This window comes from Sardina pilchardus, chromosome 21 (genome assembly GCF_963854185.1).
Source record: "Sardina pilchardus chromosome 21, fSarPil1.1, whole genome shotgun sequence".
Taxonomy (NCBI): Eukaryota; Metazoa; Chordata; class Actinopteri; order Clupeiformes; family Clupeidae; genus Sardina; species Sardina pilchardus.
This window is the reverse complement of record NC_085014.1, coordinates 17371878-17388487: the sequence shown is the minus strand read 5'-3', so window position 1 is coordinate 17388487 and position 16610 is coordinate 17371878.

The following is a 16610-nucleotide window of genomic DNA, read 5'->3' as shown; positions in this document are numbered from 1 at the left end:
AGATAAAGCGAAGTTGAAAACAATCTTTGTTTACAAGCTATTCAGGGGCTGGTGGCATGTGATGTGGCCACCATGCCCAACAATAGAGATATGTGATAAAGCAAAATGTCAAAAGACAGAGGATCGGGAACACATGACACACCAACACACAATAGAAACGCATTGAGGACCAATTTGAGCAATGTCGCTTGATTTTAAAGTTGGTTACACTGTTATAGAGGCTGGCACATGGAGCCAGGTAGCCCAGGATTGCACTGCTGACCGACGTGAAGTGTTCCGGCTCCAGTAGCCTCTGTCGGCTCGGTGACAGCCCAAGGGTAGCCTCTAGCTGAGCCCCTCTGCACTTTACACAGGCACAGAGGTGCCAACGCTGTCCATCAGAAACAGCAATGGCACAAGTGACAACCCCCCCCCCACCGCCAGATGCCCCATCTCAGGAGTATGCTGGACAGTCCGATTTGACAAGATTTGGAGACAAGCAGCAGAACACTGTTCGTATATACCAGCAGAGTTTAATGAGATGTGCAGTATTTCAGTGTAGTTGCAGGAGAGTTTCAAACAAAAGAGATACTTCCAGGAATAGCCTGAAGGAGGTAGCAAAATGGGGCATGCGCAGCATAGGAATACGAATCTAAAATGATCATATCTGTGGATAGTTGAAGGCTTTTCTCGCATGCTTGCACATTCTGAGGAACTGGGTCCGCCCTGAGCTCTTGTGAACTCATGAGTATTCGTTCAGTGGGGTGGTTTATTTAATGAGAAGCACAGACTGTACAGCGCACAGGGGCACCAATCTATATATCACTGTCACAAATGCACTGGTGCGGCTGTCCACATCAATGGCAGTTCAGCTGAGTAATCGATTGCCATATCGTCAACTGGTTTTGTAAGAGAAATCTCTGGCGTGGAGGGAGAGTGCTGTTTACAAGGTGAACGGGTTTCCCTTGGTTTCTCTCGGATTCTCTATTTCTTTGTCTATCTTGCTGTTCTTCTCTCCTAACAGTGGATTTTACAGACATGAAATATTTTGCCCAGCACATTAAATCAAAATGAAAAGCTTTATTGCATACCAAAGATTGCAGACATTCCAACGATATTAATCTTTTTCATGCTCCAAAAAGATTTGTGGCTTTAATTCCACAATCTTGTTCTCTCTGGCAAGACATCAGCATAGTCTATACGAATTAATTATACACTGCAAAGCTACCCAAACCAAGAAACTTGCAGAGTTTTCAGATAATCATGAAACATGCGGCAGCATATAGTTTCTGTATGCTTTTTGACGATTTTTATTTATTTATTTTAAATCTTCTGTTAACTGTGTAACTAGACTTAACATTGAACAGTCATTATAGGCTACTGTAGCAAGAACAATTTCACTGTTACTCATTTGGATGTCCACATGAATATAGCTCAACACCAACATACAGGTGTGTCTTGCCATTAGAGTCCAGAGGAGGACAGAGCTCTCATCATGTCCTGTTCATCTCAAACATGTCTAAAATTGCTGTCTACTGGCAGAACAGCAACTGTTTCCAGCCAGCAGTGGTCAGCTTTTGTTATCTGTACAGCTGCACCTTCACTTCCACAAACAGCATAACTGATCCAGGACCTGCCATGGCAGCATGTGCACAGGGAAAGTAAACACACTCCAACCACTGTGTGTGTCTGTGTAGCGACCGATATTGCCCCCTGTGGATCAAAAGCGGCTATTACATGGCCTCATCAAACAAGATAAAAAACAACAGCGCATAAATCAAATTAAGTTAATGAAAAGAGAAGGTCAAAAACAATAACACATGTGATGCCTTTTATACTGTTCTGCTACATTGTTACAACACTAGATCATTATGAGTATGCAAGAAAGCATGCACTTGCAATCTTCAGGCATTTCTCAAGACCACATCTTTGGATGTTTGTTTGTTTTTCTATCTTTACAAGCGCTGCTATGCCTGACAGACCTCTCGGCCACACTTCTAAATTGAACGGGAGTGCTGTGAGCTAGAGAAATACAGTAAGATAAACAATAACACACTGTTTGCTGGTCTGCTAGGCCTACATACATCTTCGCATGGTAATGGGACTTCACAGTCTCATTTCTACTGTCTGACACAACATCTGAGGGAACAGGTCGAGTCCAGGGGCACTGAGGCATAGCATGTGATTACTGAAAGCAGTGTATGCAGTGCATTAGGAAATATCTTCCCCGATAGGATTAATATCACTCAACAATGAGGAGGCCAGGGGGGAAATCCCCAGTAGGAAGAAAAGGCTTTTTTTCTGGATTGAGAAGAGGAAGATTTGCCATTTACAAATAATTCATTTTCAACAGATGAGCACTCCACACTTCCGAGTGTGATGTGGAGCAGACTTATCTCTCTCTTCAGTGAGTGAACTTTGAGAAGACGTTTCAGTGAAATTGAGAGGAAGAGTGTTCAGACAGTAATAATCTTGTCCTTCACTATAAACAGACAAGATTCTGTGAATCTATTTATCTAAGCATGTTAAACACTGTGCTGAATAATGTAAAGATAGACTGACTCAATAGTATGGATTTGCATGATAATGCAAGTGTTGATTAATAGCAATGTCATTTGACTGAGAGAGTGGATGTACCTGAGAACAGAAACTTCACTCCGTGTGTGTGTGTGTGTGTGTGTGTGTGTGTGTGTGTGTGTGTGTGTGTGAGAAAGAGAGAGAGAGTTAAGAGTTCATTTTCTTGAGAACGTGGTTATTCACCCCACTGTAGTACATATTACATATCAACATATTGCCATCCTTACCTTACCTATCCTAAAAGCCTAATCCTAAAAGCTTTTAAAACCTTCAAACCTCTTTCTCTATTCCTCTCCCCTCTCTCTGTTAACCAGTCCAACCTCATTCTGATACTGGCCTCCACCACTGTTTAAAACTTGTAGTGGGAGCACTGGCCAAACAATGTGAAGCCCACGCTTTTGTGACCAACTGCGCGTACTTAATCATGAAGATGTTTAGCCGCTGAGGTCATCACTCCCCTGTGAAACTCCTTTTGTGGAGAAAGACCTGCAATTAAGTGTGAAGTGAATTGATCCACTCGCTCACTGAAGGTAGACCCGTAATTGATGGAGAATGCCAAGGCGGTTGTTGTGGCACTGGCACCTATTATTCCAAAGGATCATGGCGTATACTTCCTGCTCGGCCACTGCCACCCTCCGGCAGCGGGCATGTTTATCGCCAATGTGTCACTGGCAGAAAGGAGACGGGGGCGTTATTCTAGAGTATAATTTCCACGCCGACGCCTGATATCAAAGTAAAACATCTGGCGCAATTAGAGTAATAAAATGTGCAGTTTTGTAGCTCAAGTGGCTCTGTTCGTAAGCTCCCCCCCACCCAGCGTGGTTTAGCTGGAGGGGGTCCAACTGGTGTTGGCTGGCTGCTTCTCCATTAGTCATCCCCTGGCATGTCAACTAGGAGCCAAGCCTAGCTGATTCCGTATGCAGCAAGGTAACGGCATTAACTCACTGGCTTTCCCCGCCTCCCACCTCTAGTCTTACAGGATTCCAACCATTGTTCCTGTGCAGAATTACGCGAGAAAGGCTTCTTTGACCAAACAGTGGTAGAATGTTCCCACCATCTTAAACAACCCCCCCCCACCACCCCCCTCAAACGTCTAACAAACACACACGCACGCAAACACACACACACACACAACATACACACACACCACACACACACACACACACACACACACACACACACACACACACACACACACACACACACACACACACACACACACACACACACACACACACACACACACACACACACACACACACACACACACACACACACACACACACACCTCGCCGCTCCGTCCCTGCTCCCTGTTGGAGGGTGGAGATTGGAGAGTGTCGTCGAGTCTCTAAATGCCAAGGGACCCCCCTGCTGGATTGCCTTACCTCCAGACAGAGGAGCCTCTGTGCCCTTCCCAATGGCTTCTTAGCCCCTGTCCCTTTGTTGCCCCACCCTGCCCTGTAACAGGAATCTGCCCTGCTGGTGGGGCTGGGAAGGTGGAGAGTGGCGGAAGAGGAGAGGGTGTGTGTGTGTGTGTGGGGGGGGTGTGTGTGTGGGGTGTGTGTGTGTGGGGGGGTGTATGTGTGTGTGTGTGTGTGTGTGTGTGTGTGGTGTGTGTAGGTAGGGTGTGTGTGTGTGTGTGTGTGTATGTGTGGGGTGTGTGTGTGTGTGTGTGTGTGTGTGTGTGTGTGTGTGTGTGTGTGTGTGTGTGTGTGTGTGTGTGTGTGGTGTGTGTGTGGGGTGTGTGTGTGGTGTGTGTGTGTAGGGTGTGTGTGTGTGTGTGTGTGTGTGTGTGTGTGGTGTGTGTGTGTGTGTGTGTGTGTGTGTGTATGTGTGGGGTGTGTGTGTGTGTGTGTGTGTGTGTGTGTGTGTGTGTGTGTGTGTGTGTGTGTGTGTGTGTGTAGGGTGTGTGTGTGTGTAGGGTGTATGTGTGTGTGTGTCTGTGTGTGTGTGTAGGGTGTGTGTGTGTGTGTGTGTGTGTATGGGTTGGAGGTGGGCCACTCAGAGCCGTGGGCTGGCTGGGAAAAGCAGGTCATACCTGGTCGTGGAGTCGCGCTCACAATAGCCGCCGGTGGCCGAGCGGAGCTTAGGAGAGTGCGCGGGGACAAAACGCAGCCGGGGAGATCTGCGGTAACTCTACCCCTGACCAGCTAGGGTTTCGGTGAGACACCGGCATGGCCGCGCACCTTTGTGGCCCCCGGGTCCACATGGAAACGCTCTCTCAGCCTTTTGTTTGGTATTGTTTTGGTATTTTGTTTTCTTTTTACTTGATTCAGGAAGTGGCTTGCTTTTTGTTGTCCGTGTGTTTGTTTTGCTGTCCCTGTTCCTAGTCTTGACAAAAAGGCTCTAAACACAAAAGGATCAAGATGCCAAACAAAGTATGCAGACCAACCAATGAACAAAGTGAATATGGACTAGTTGCCAAACAAATGGATAACTATATTTCACTCCAAATAAATATGTGTGGCTCTTGCTGACTCAGTCTGACTGAACGATGTCTCTCAAGTGAAACTCAGATCTCATGCCCACGCATACTCCACACTACTCTGTGTGAACCTGCAGCTACAATAATGGAGACTACCTCGTGCACAGAATTACTGTGTAACTGCAAACTGCCACTCCATGACAAAAGTAAGATGATTCAGTGAATCCCAAACAGCCCACTCAGTTGAATCAGTTCTGTACATCCATTTACATGGTGAGTGTGAGTGGCCAATGACTTTCCATTCCATAACAAAAACAAAGAGCTGGTATGTGTATCTGACTGTTATCCCTTAGTGCCACTTCTTTATGATAATGCAATGCAGTCAGACCTGCCTCTGTGCGTTAGCTAAGTGAAGTGCTATTATGTAAGACCAACAAGGGGACTAAGGGTTTAAATGGATTAACAAACTCACTCAGAAAATGGGAGCCCGTCCAAAGGGTCAGTGTGGCTTGCGTGCGCCAAAAAGACAGATCAACCACACGACTAATTACTATGATGCAAGCAGGGCCGGGGACATTAATCAAAACTCTAAACACAAGTACAAAAGGAAGGGGACTTTTATTTATAAATATTTAAGTTATGGCTGAGATTGGCATTTGCGAGGTGGATAAATACCCCATAAATTGAACTGTGTCTGTGAAGATGTTTAGCTGAAAGGTGAAAAGCAGCCTTTTGTGCTTGTTCTTTCATACACACATAACCAGCGGCACACAGAAACCACTCACTCTGAGCAAAATACCAGCGAGCTACATTCTTATGTGTCACAAACAGAAGCAAAGCAGAGTGACTGTGTTGCTATGCTCAGTCTGCAGACATAATCAGGTTATTGTGTATTCTTAAATCGACAGCAGAGCTCAGTGTTTCAAAGGGGGCTGAACAATAGTTTGCTCAGTATACTTTTACGATTGAAAGTACTGGCAAGTATCAGGTCCAAGAGGAAAGCATAAATTATGCATCAATGTCAGTCAGTCATTCCTGAATTTACTTTCTCTCAGTTTCATCATTCACCCTGTTCCTTTCGAGCACTACCTCTGCGCAAACCCATTTAGTGAACACAAAAGGACTTCTTATCTTTGACTACAAAAAAGCCCACAACATTACCTACACCGAACAGTCAAAGCAAAGGCACGCACGTCAAGAGACTAGACGCACTGTATGTGCTACAGAGTGTCTACATGCATGCAATGCAACTACTACACGCACACTGTACTGTATGTGTCTATATGCAGTGCTGCAGCATTCGTGCAGACAAAGACTCACGCGTCAGAGATGTGAAGGCCAAGTGAGGCTGGCGCCACGTGATCAAGCTGGCAGCACAGGCAGCCGTGGCATGGTTGGCGCCGCCCGTCCGCCTGGCACCGGGCCCCACGACAGGCTGCTCTTTAGGGTGCGAAAGCCGGCTCAGCTGGCTCTAAGGGTCCCACTAATATCCCCTGACGGGCGTCTCAGCATGATACTCTCTGGCAGGGTCATTCGCGCACAGTAGTTGTCGCCCCGGCGCTATCTTGCTTACCCCCCCCCCCCCCCCACACACACACACACACACACCCCACACCCCCCGCTGGTTCCCCCAGTTAATGTGTCGGCGTGGGGTGCCGTGCTGGGACAATCAAGGGGCTGGGGGGAAGGGAGTGTTTCATTAAGCGTGTTCGAAAACGAAATCAATGTATGGATAAACAAGTCAATTGTGTTTAATGATGCATTATCAGCAACATAAATGGAAAAAGGCTACAAGCACAAACAAACAAACAAAACACAAACAAACAGACAGCCTCATTGGCCAACATTATTGACAATTGAGGCAAAGAATTGTGTCAAATATGCTGTAGAGATCTATTATGTAATGTAGGTGTTGCTATTGGGTGTTTACACCAACAGGCAACAGCATTGGCATGCTGTAGCAGAATCAATGCTGAACTGCGTTCAAGGTTAAGAACTACAGTATGACGTCAGTGACTCCAATGCAAATTAACTCAATTTGACTAAGTAATACAAATATCACCTTGCTAACACACACACACACACACACACACTTATGTGCATGCACGCACACACACACACACACCCTCGTCTCCACACACAAAAGCAAGCACAAATACACACTCACACAGACAGTGTTTACTGTTATGTCACAGTTCTCCCTTGGCGTTGCAGGTCTGTCTGGATCACACCTTCTACTATGAGCTCTGATGAGGCACTGCAGTGTTGTGTGAAACTACTGTACCATCACGATTAACCAACGCAATTAATACCTTTATAATGACCACAATAGTAGTTACTATGAGCTCAGGCACTGCAGTGTTGTGTGAAACTACTGTACCATCACGATTAACCAACGCAATTAATACCTTTATAATGACCACAATAGTAGTTACTATGAGCTCAGGCACTGCAGTGTTGTGTGAAACTACTGTACCATCACGATTAACCAACGCAATTAATACCTTTATAATGACCACAATAGTAGTTACTATGAGCTCAGGCACTGCAGTGTTGTGTGAAACTACTGTACCATCACGATTAACCAACGCAATTAATACCTTTATAATGACCACAATAGTAGTTACTATGAGCTCAGGCACTGCAGTGTTGTGTGAAACTACTGTACCATCACGATTAACCAACGCAATTAATACCTTTATAATTATTACAATAGTAGTTCCTGTGTGCTACACAGACTGAATAGGGCACAGTTGCACTGCAGAAGCCAAGACTACACAATCACACATGCTCTTTGAGTTTAATTATATCCTAATACCCTGTGTGTTTAACACTCTAAAGCTCAGGCGTACTGTACAACCAACAAATGCACCGTAAATGGCTAGCTTACCTTCACATGAGGGCAGCCCTAGTCCTGCAGACAGGTACTGTAGGGTGTTAATGAGTATTTCTTCTGCGCACTGCCGCTGTGGTGGACTTGGCGTGCCGTATCCAAAAGCCCTCGCTGGTGAAGGTATCATGCCCAGGTCATCCTGTCTGCATGGGAATGTGCGTGAGAGCCTCCTCCTGACAGTATCCCAGCCACGTATGTCATCCAGCGCTTGCTCCCCCCCACACACACACACCACACCACACCACACCACCGCCGGTGACGCGCCGTCACAGATCCTCTCCCTCACAAGACTGCTGGAGGCAATCCAATCTGTGTCGCCTCCTCTGCTTTCCTCTTCTCTCTCTCACTCTCTCCCTTTACGGTACCTCTATCTCTCTCCCTCTCTCTGACTCCCCTTCCTCCTCTCTCTCTGCCTCTCTCTCCCTCTACCTCTCTCTCTGACTCCCCTTCCTCTATCTCTTTCTCTCTCTCCCTCACACCCAACTGCTCTCCTCCTCTCCTATGCGTTTAACCTTCAGCAGCACGAGCGATTTCCCACAGGACACTGGAGACCTAATAGTCCATTAGCAGCTCTCTGCGATGCTGTGTGCAGCCCCCCCTCCTTACACACACACACACACACACACACACACACACACTTGCCCAGCGCCCTGGTTCAGCTAGAGGACGCTCTGCAAGGTTTCCAGTCGCATCCACCCATGTGGCGGGCAAACACCACGCCCTCCACCAGCCACCGCCGCCGCCCAGCTGAGACGTAGGTAAACACCAAAGCACATGCCACTCCACACACACACACACACACGCACGCACACACACACGTACGCATCCACCCACGCACGTACGCACGCAGGCACCCACACTGAGACAAAAGTAGTCTTTGTGTAGCACGTTTTTTTTTTTTACAAACACCATAAGCCGCCTCAGGCTTAAAGCGTGGCCACGTCGACCAATGGGAGCAGGGGGGCCTGGCGAGGAGGCTGGGTAATCGGCACTAAATCAAGCAGATGGGAGGACCTGAGTCTATCAGAGGAGGTTATTAGTGGCGGCGGTGAGCTGCTCAGTGGATGTGCGACAGAGTAATCCATTTTGCTCGGGGGCCCCCTCAGTACAGAGACTGGTGGCACATTAATAGCTGTTCCATTATCCCGAAGAAGGGCTATTTTCGGTGCGGAAATTCATCATGGGCTCGCTCGTGGGGAAGATGAGCTCGACCAGATATGGGAGCCATTGTTAAATGGGAGAAAAAAGGAGGAGAGGAGCTGCTTGTTCATTTTTAGGAGCAACTTCAAATGCTGATCAAGTGATATTCATATAACAGTGTTTGTGAATAGGGGTTACTGTACGCTCCTTCTTGCTACAGAGGTCCTGGAGCATACTGTATATGCACTGACCATTGTTGTTGGCCTTTGTAGTGGCACCGTCACATAGACAGAGGCAGTGGCACTGAGTTATAAACCGCTCACAAAAAGTAAGGAAACTTGACTTTGGCCCATTATATCTCCCCTTTAGTAATACCAACCAGTAAAGTGTTTCATATCATTTTTATCATTGATTTATCATCTTTACAATGAGGTATAGCTTGTAAGCATAGGGCAATCATGGGATGAGCAACACAAGCAAACGTGTAAGTAGTGCCAACGAAAAATGTGCCAAAATGGCCTGTTATGCTATTGGAATTCACCTTTGTTACTTCAAGCATTGACGATTGCACCCTCCCACAGAAATGAGGAAAACAAAACATGCAGCCACAACAGCTTGGCACCTTCTTCTCATGCAGGTCACCAACCTGGCTACATTCTGCTGTGGGGTGACATCTCCCTAACTCGAAAGACAGACCTTGCTATCATTGAAGGCCATCATCATGCAGTTAGATACCGGGATGAGATTCTGGAGCCAGTGGCAATTCCATATCTCCAGAATACGGGACCAATTGTCATCCTCCAGGATGACAACGCTCGCCCCCATAGAGCTGGGATCTACCTCCAGAATTTGGGAGTGGAGAGGATCCAATGGCCTGCCGTGAACACTTGTGGGATCAGCTTGGGCATGCTGTACGTGCCAGAGTCACCAACAAAACCAGGTTGGCTGACTTACAACAGATCCTTATCGAGGAATGGAATGCCATCCCACAGCAGAATGTAGCCAGGTTGGTGACCAGCATGAGAATAAGGTGCCAAGCTGTTGTGGCTGCATATGGATCCTCTACACGCTACTGAGGACCCTGACACTGAGTATAAAATGAACAAATGTATGCCTAACATGTTTTGTTTTCCTCATTTCTGTGGGAGAGTGCAATCGTCAATGCTTGAAGTAGCAAAGGTGAATTCCAATAGCATAACAGGCCATTTTGGCACATTTTTCGTTGGCACTACTTACACGTTTGCTTGTGTTGCTCATTCCATGATTTTCCTATGCTTACAAGCTATACCTCATTGTAAAGGTGACAAATCAACGATAAAAATGATATGAAACACTTTACTCGTTGGTATTACTAAAAGGGAGATATAATGGGCCAAAGTCAAGTTTCCTTACTTTTTGTGAGCAGTTTATAACAACTGCATGGATGTTGTCACATAAAGATAAGCTGCTTGATATGTTTGTTTGACAAACAAAGTGTAGTTTTCTCTCAGTGATCAGTGCAATGCATTAGAGACAACAAAAATCTGCTTTATGAAGAAGACTGTTATTTGAGCCATTTTAGCCAATTTTTTTTATGTTTACGCCCTATAGTCATCCTGAAGATGAAAGACATGCTGCCTTGAACTACAAAACACATTCAGAATATTGTCTATAATGTATGTAATAAAATGTAAAAAAAATAATAAACTATCTTTACTAAAATATAGCACTTTTTTTTTTTTTAACTATTTTTCAACTTTTCCCAAGAGATTTCACTACTGCAGTGGCAGTCACCTCCTATGTAGAGCAGTGTAGAGCCCTAGCGTTGCCTACCGCAGTCTCCTGCCCTTGAACATCCAGCAGGACCTGCACAGGCCTTAGGGAATGAACACGGCACACACACCTCTGCCCCACTTCCGAGGGGGTCTAACAAAGACGTAAAAAAGAGAAGATGGGGGGTGGGGGGGGTGGCGGGGGGGGTCGGCTGCAGTGGCACCTGAATGGGGGGCTTGCCGCGCGGTATGAGTTATGAGTGTATCGCTTTCCCACTGCCCTTTCAGTACCTCTCATCACAGGCCCTCCCAAGGCGACGCCAGCCACCTCCTCTCTCCACCTCCAAGGATTCACAGCCGCCGACCTCCAGACCCCAAGCCGTGCAGTATCCCCTTGCACTATTTATAACACCTCCCCCCCTCGTTTTTCCCCCCATAAATAAGCCTGCGACCCAGCAGCCGTTCTAGCTGTGCCACTGGGCCGGGGCAACCCCCCACCCACCCACGCACACACACACACACACACACACACGCAGCCCACCCCCTCTTACACCCAACCCTTATCCACCCTGAAGGGGGAACAAGTGTTAAAGCTGTTGAGAGTGAGTGAGAGAGAGAGAGAGAGAGAGAGAGAGAGAGAGAGAAAGAGAGAGAGAGAGAGAGAGAGGGGAATAGAGGAGAGACAGAGACAGAGAGCGAGAGCGAGAGAGAGAGAGAGAGAAAGAGCTGTGAGTGCTAAATGCATGCTGCAAATGGATGGTAGGATGTGATGTGATCATTTTAATGGTCTCAAATGAAATCTGTGGTGGATTTTAATGTCCAAAGATGGCTGAAGAGGTTGCATTGGTGCAGGGTATGGCTGAAGTCTCCATGTTTTTATGCAATGTTTCAACTGATGTTTTCAGGTGACAGAAAGTATTACCACCTACTGTACAGTATGCATTTTCAGATAATAATCTTGAAGGCCTACAGCACGTTAAGATGAATCCCAAACCCAGCAGTGCATCAAATGTTTTCCATGACATTAATCACAGCTATATTTGTACCCACATCTTGTAAGTACAGATTTATAGTACAGATTTTGAAGCATGTCTTCATTTCAGAAAAAAAAAAAAAAAAAAAAACATTAGCCTACACAATTACATGCTTCCCTGATAACATCCAAAACAGAGTTGAATAGAATGGCTTCAGTCTTGCCTCACTGGATCAGATGGCTTCTTAGGCGTGCTGACTGACTGTGTTATCATCTTAACGGCTGTGCCCGGGGGTTTCGACACCCCAGCTGTGACAGTGTGCTCGTGATTTATGTGCCACAGCAAGGAGTTGTGCTGCAACCCCCAGCTTTACTGGCTGGCCTGCTCGTCCTGCTCGATGATGAACCCATGGCATGAAACGTCAGTGACAACTTGGTTTACTCTTACATGTCACTCATTTCTTTCATTAAGAGTTAATGGGCTTTTTATTATTTTATTCTATGTCCTTACCCAGAGTTCCAAACAAACAAGAATTTAATTGTGCATACATGTACTGTATATACAGTATGACAACAAAGTATCTATGTATCTATCTATGTATCTATCTATGTATGTACTGTATGTATGTATGTATGTATGTATGTATGTATGTACAGTATGTATCTATCTATCTATCTAACTACCAGTCTATTTATCTGTCTATACAATTAAGTAGTGTATAATGCAAAATGTTTTAAATAATTGTATTATCAGTGCAATTGAATGGTCATAATTAATATTACAGTCCTTGCCACAATGCCAGAACAACATGTTTACAGTATTATCCGAGGCGCATTTGGGCAGCCAAACAAAATTCTGTTTCTTATTCTACAGCTCCATCTCGTGGTTGAAATAGATAGTTACAACAATTTGTTATGGACACATCTTTGTAGTCATACACCGAGTGTGCAATTATATCTAATCTTCTGTAAGCTAACTTCTGGAAAAGTTCAAGAATGAGAAAAAGGAAATATGCACATTCCAGTGGCTTTTTATTGAAGAGCTAAATTTAGCTCTGCTATATTTTATGACTTGGTAAACAGCAGGTTTCTGATAGGCTGGCGCAAACGCGCACTACCTGTAACAAGCTCTGTTTTAAAGTTGTTGACACAATGGATGGCTACCGCTACGCATGACAACCCTCTATTGTATCACGAAAAGATCTAAATCTGTAATATAATATGAACGAAAAACACTAGACATCATAGCTATCGCATCTCACTGTAAACGAATCCGTGGAACGTTTTGGCCTGAAGCCCAAAGAACTGGATCATCAGAATTGAGCTTCACGTTCAATCACAATCTGAACATCAGACATGAAACTTTCTCTTCTGGGATCAATAATGGGACATCCAAGACCAGAATGTAAAACAAATGTCCGGACTGTGACACGTTTAAACAAAAGTAAGTTTGTGGAACGCCTTGCCTTATCTACGTCTCTTACTCCTTTGGAATTCCGTGCGTCTTTCATCCCTCATAAGGTTGCCGGTACCGGTGCAGAAGGTTTGACCACATCGTTAACGGCCACTTCCAGCAACACGCCGCCGCCTGACCGACTGAAAGTTGACAGGACAACTTCAGTTCCTATGCAAGTGACAGTCAACATTCGAGGGTCTCAAGAAAGCGCAATTATTTCAAAGCACCATGGAATATTCGTTCAAAATGATCAGAATAAACCAAAGACTTCGTTGGCCGAAGACTCAACGTCTCAATGGAGGAAGCTAAATAGCAAGAAACATCCAATTATACAGGGGAACATGAGAGCATCACCCCAAAGAGATGACAACCTAAAGTAAGTTCTCTAAAACCATGTTTGGTCAATAAAACTTTAAATGAGTAAAGTCATGCAGGATTATTAATCCTATTGTTTTGTATTCATTGCATTTTACCATGCCCTTCATTGGATTACAAGATTAGGCCTAAAACAAGTGCACAATACTTGACCAAAAAATAACTAGGCATTCCGCAGGCATGACAGGCTTGGCGAAATCAAGAGCAATTTTGGTGTTCTGCATTTTGTTATTCAGCTCACCGTTACATGTTTCAGCCTATTTTGCCTTATTTTTATACAACTTGACACTCTGTGACGTCTAATGAATTATTACTAACCTAATTGATACATGCAAATGCCATGGTATAGTCTTTCCACTGTCAACGGCATATCTAATCGCGTCATCTCTCGTTTGCATGTAGCCTAGTTACAATCCCCCTCCGCCCATAGACGACTGATTTGTCTTTAAATGCGGAGAATGTTTGCCGTGTGTTTTTATTAGTTTGCATCTGTTTTGTTTCCATGATTTTAGTGTCAGTATTGCCTAATGCAAACAGTGTTCTGTTTGGTATCTCTCTTCATAACTAAACCCGTGTAGTTTGGGCCTAGCCTGCTGTGGACTGGTTACTGTAGTCTGTTTGGAAGGTCTGCCCTGATCAATGTCGTTCCAGACTTAAATTGGCAGTCAATAAGAGTGCATGACATGCGAACAAGTTGTATAGCCTACTGGTGTTAAAATAGTTCAGCAGGCAGAGTTTTACTGAAGGCTAAATGTTGAGGCTATTTCCATTGTATTGATTGGTCCATTGGAGCGCTATTCTTGCTCTCTCAGTCGGAGCCAATTGAAGATAGCCTCTAAGCCCCAAACTCCAAGCAACAAAAAGAGTTTTTTGTTTAGTTGTCAACACCAGGCATCCTTGGTTGCTGTAGCCTATTTGGCGCGCTGCCACGCTCCGACCTCCCCTGTCAAAGATCGCTTGTGATGGCTTGTCTGCTGTTGACATCTAGTGGCAGTAAAGTAGTACTGCACTGGGTTGAGATACCAGCAATGTTTGCGGCGTGCTTGTAGTTTGACCTTTTCCCGACCTAATCAATATTAAATGGTTCGAGTTCAGACGAGTTTTAGAGTAGGAAGTTGGAGGAGTTACCAGGCCTCACTAATGTGACTGCATATCGATGTGGTAATGGCGTGTATCAAGTTTCTTGGAAGACGAAGGCCACATAATTTGAATAGAAATATTAAGGCAGCACGCCAAGTATCAAATGAGGATATGGGTTTTTAATATTAGTGGAAATTTGGCACATTACACGCGGAAAGCTTTGATATCTCCTCATAGATCCAATGGGGGAATGAATCCATTTCAGGGAGCTGCGCCTTTTTACTTGAGCGCCGCCAGATGAATATTTGATGAAGCAATGGCGAGAGACCTGCTGGAGTAAGGTGATGTTTGCTCTGTAAAAGAAACGTGAGACTTCGTGGTTGCTAACCTACTCCTTTGACCTCCGTCAACCGTTAAAGCCGTTTCTCTTCACTTAATTTTCCTTTCTCCAATAAGAAAAGGGCAAGTAGGCCAGTGGAACTAGAGAAGAAACTTCCATTACATAATTACCTGCATTTCAATGACTGTCGACCTGAACTGGATAAACGGAACCGAATGTGTTCCACTCTGTGTAATACAACTATAGGCTTCAGCTATACACTGACACATTAAAAAGGGCAGAAAATAAAAGAACTGTTTCACTGTTTTAATTATCCTCAGAAAGTGTGTAACCATGGTTATAGGATAATGTTAAGCCAAAAGTAAGTAGCCTGTCCCCGCCCATTTAGAGCTTCTTTCAGGGAGATTTAGTCTGGAACACCATAGTTCATAACCGTTTCCCTCAGACAAGAAAAATGATTATTATTAATTATTATGATTAACAGAAGCAGCAACACCTGCAAACATGAAAGAAAATGCAGAAATGTATCCACAGCAAAGATAGATCCACATATATTGTTTCCTGACTGTCCTGCTGTTTATTGTCAGTTTTTAAAGTTTAGGCGAAGCAGTATTGATCTCTGATTAATGTGATTGGTAAGGCCAGTGTTGGGAACAAATCCCAATCAGTCATCAAACTCTGTTCACTTCGTGAATGAGTTTGGATTTTTCCAGGCTATAAAAATAGTATGATAAATGGTAAATGGACTGCATCCGAGCACTACAAGTGCATTACAATGACATGCCTCACCCATTCACACACACACACACACACACACACACACACACACACACACACACACACACACACACACACTCACACATACACGCCGATGGCGTAGGCTGCTATGGTAAATCTTGACTTGAGCAGAGAAAGCAGAAGATGTGTTCTTGGAAGTGAGTGAGGAACACAAATGCCACTGCTGCCTTCGCTATTACAAATTGAAGCTGTCTCAGCTCAGGAGTCAGGAGTGCATTTTGCCCTTGCCTGGCTTGTCAGGATCAGACCACTACTGGAGCAAACAGTGAAAGTGAGTGCCGCGTGATAGAGAGAGAGAGAGAGAGAGAGAGAGAGAGAGGGAGAGAGAGAAAGAGAGAGAGGGAGAGAGGGATAGAGAGAGAGAAAGGGAGAGAGAGTGAGAGCATGATAGAGAGAGAGAGAGAGAGAGAGAGAGAGAGAGAGAGAGAGAGAGAGAGAAAGAGAGAGGGAGAGAGAGCAAAAGCATGATAGAGAGAGAGAGAGAAAGAGAGAGCATGAGAGAGAGAGATGGAGCAGGTGCCTGCCCGGGTGGTGTTCTCCACCTGAGTGAGTCATCATAGGCCAGGCCCTCCCAGCAGGGACTCCAGCACAATAAGCAGCAGCGATGCGTTCGCCACCCTTTTCTCCCCAGATGGCTCCAAACAAACAGAGGTGGCACTTGATCTCACGCAAGGGAGCAAACAGAGGAAGCCAAGTGTTTCCCCCAGACGTGAGAGAGGAGAGGAGTGTGGAGGGAGGGATGGAGTGATGGACGGATGGATGGATGGATGGGAGGAAGAGATCCTCCCTTTCGTCATTGTGTTTTTGCTCTCTCAGGAGTTAA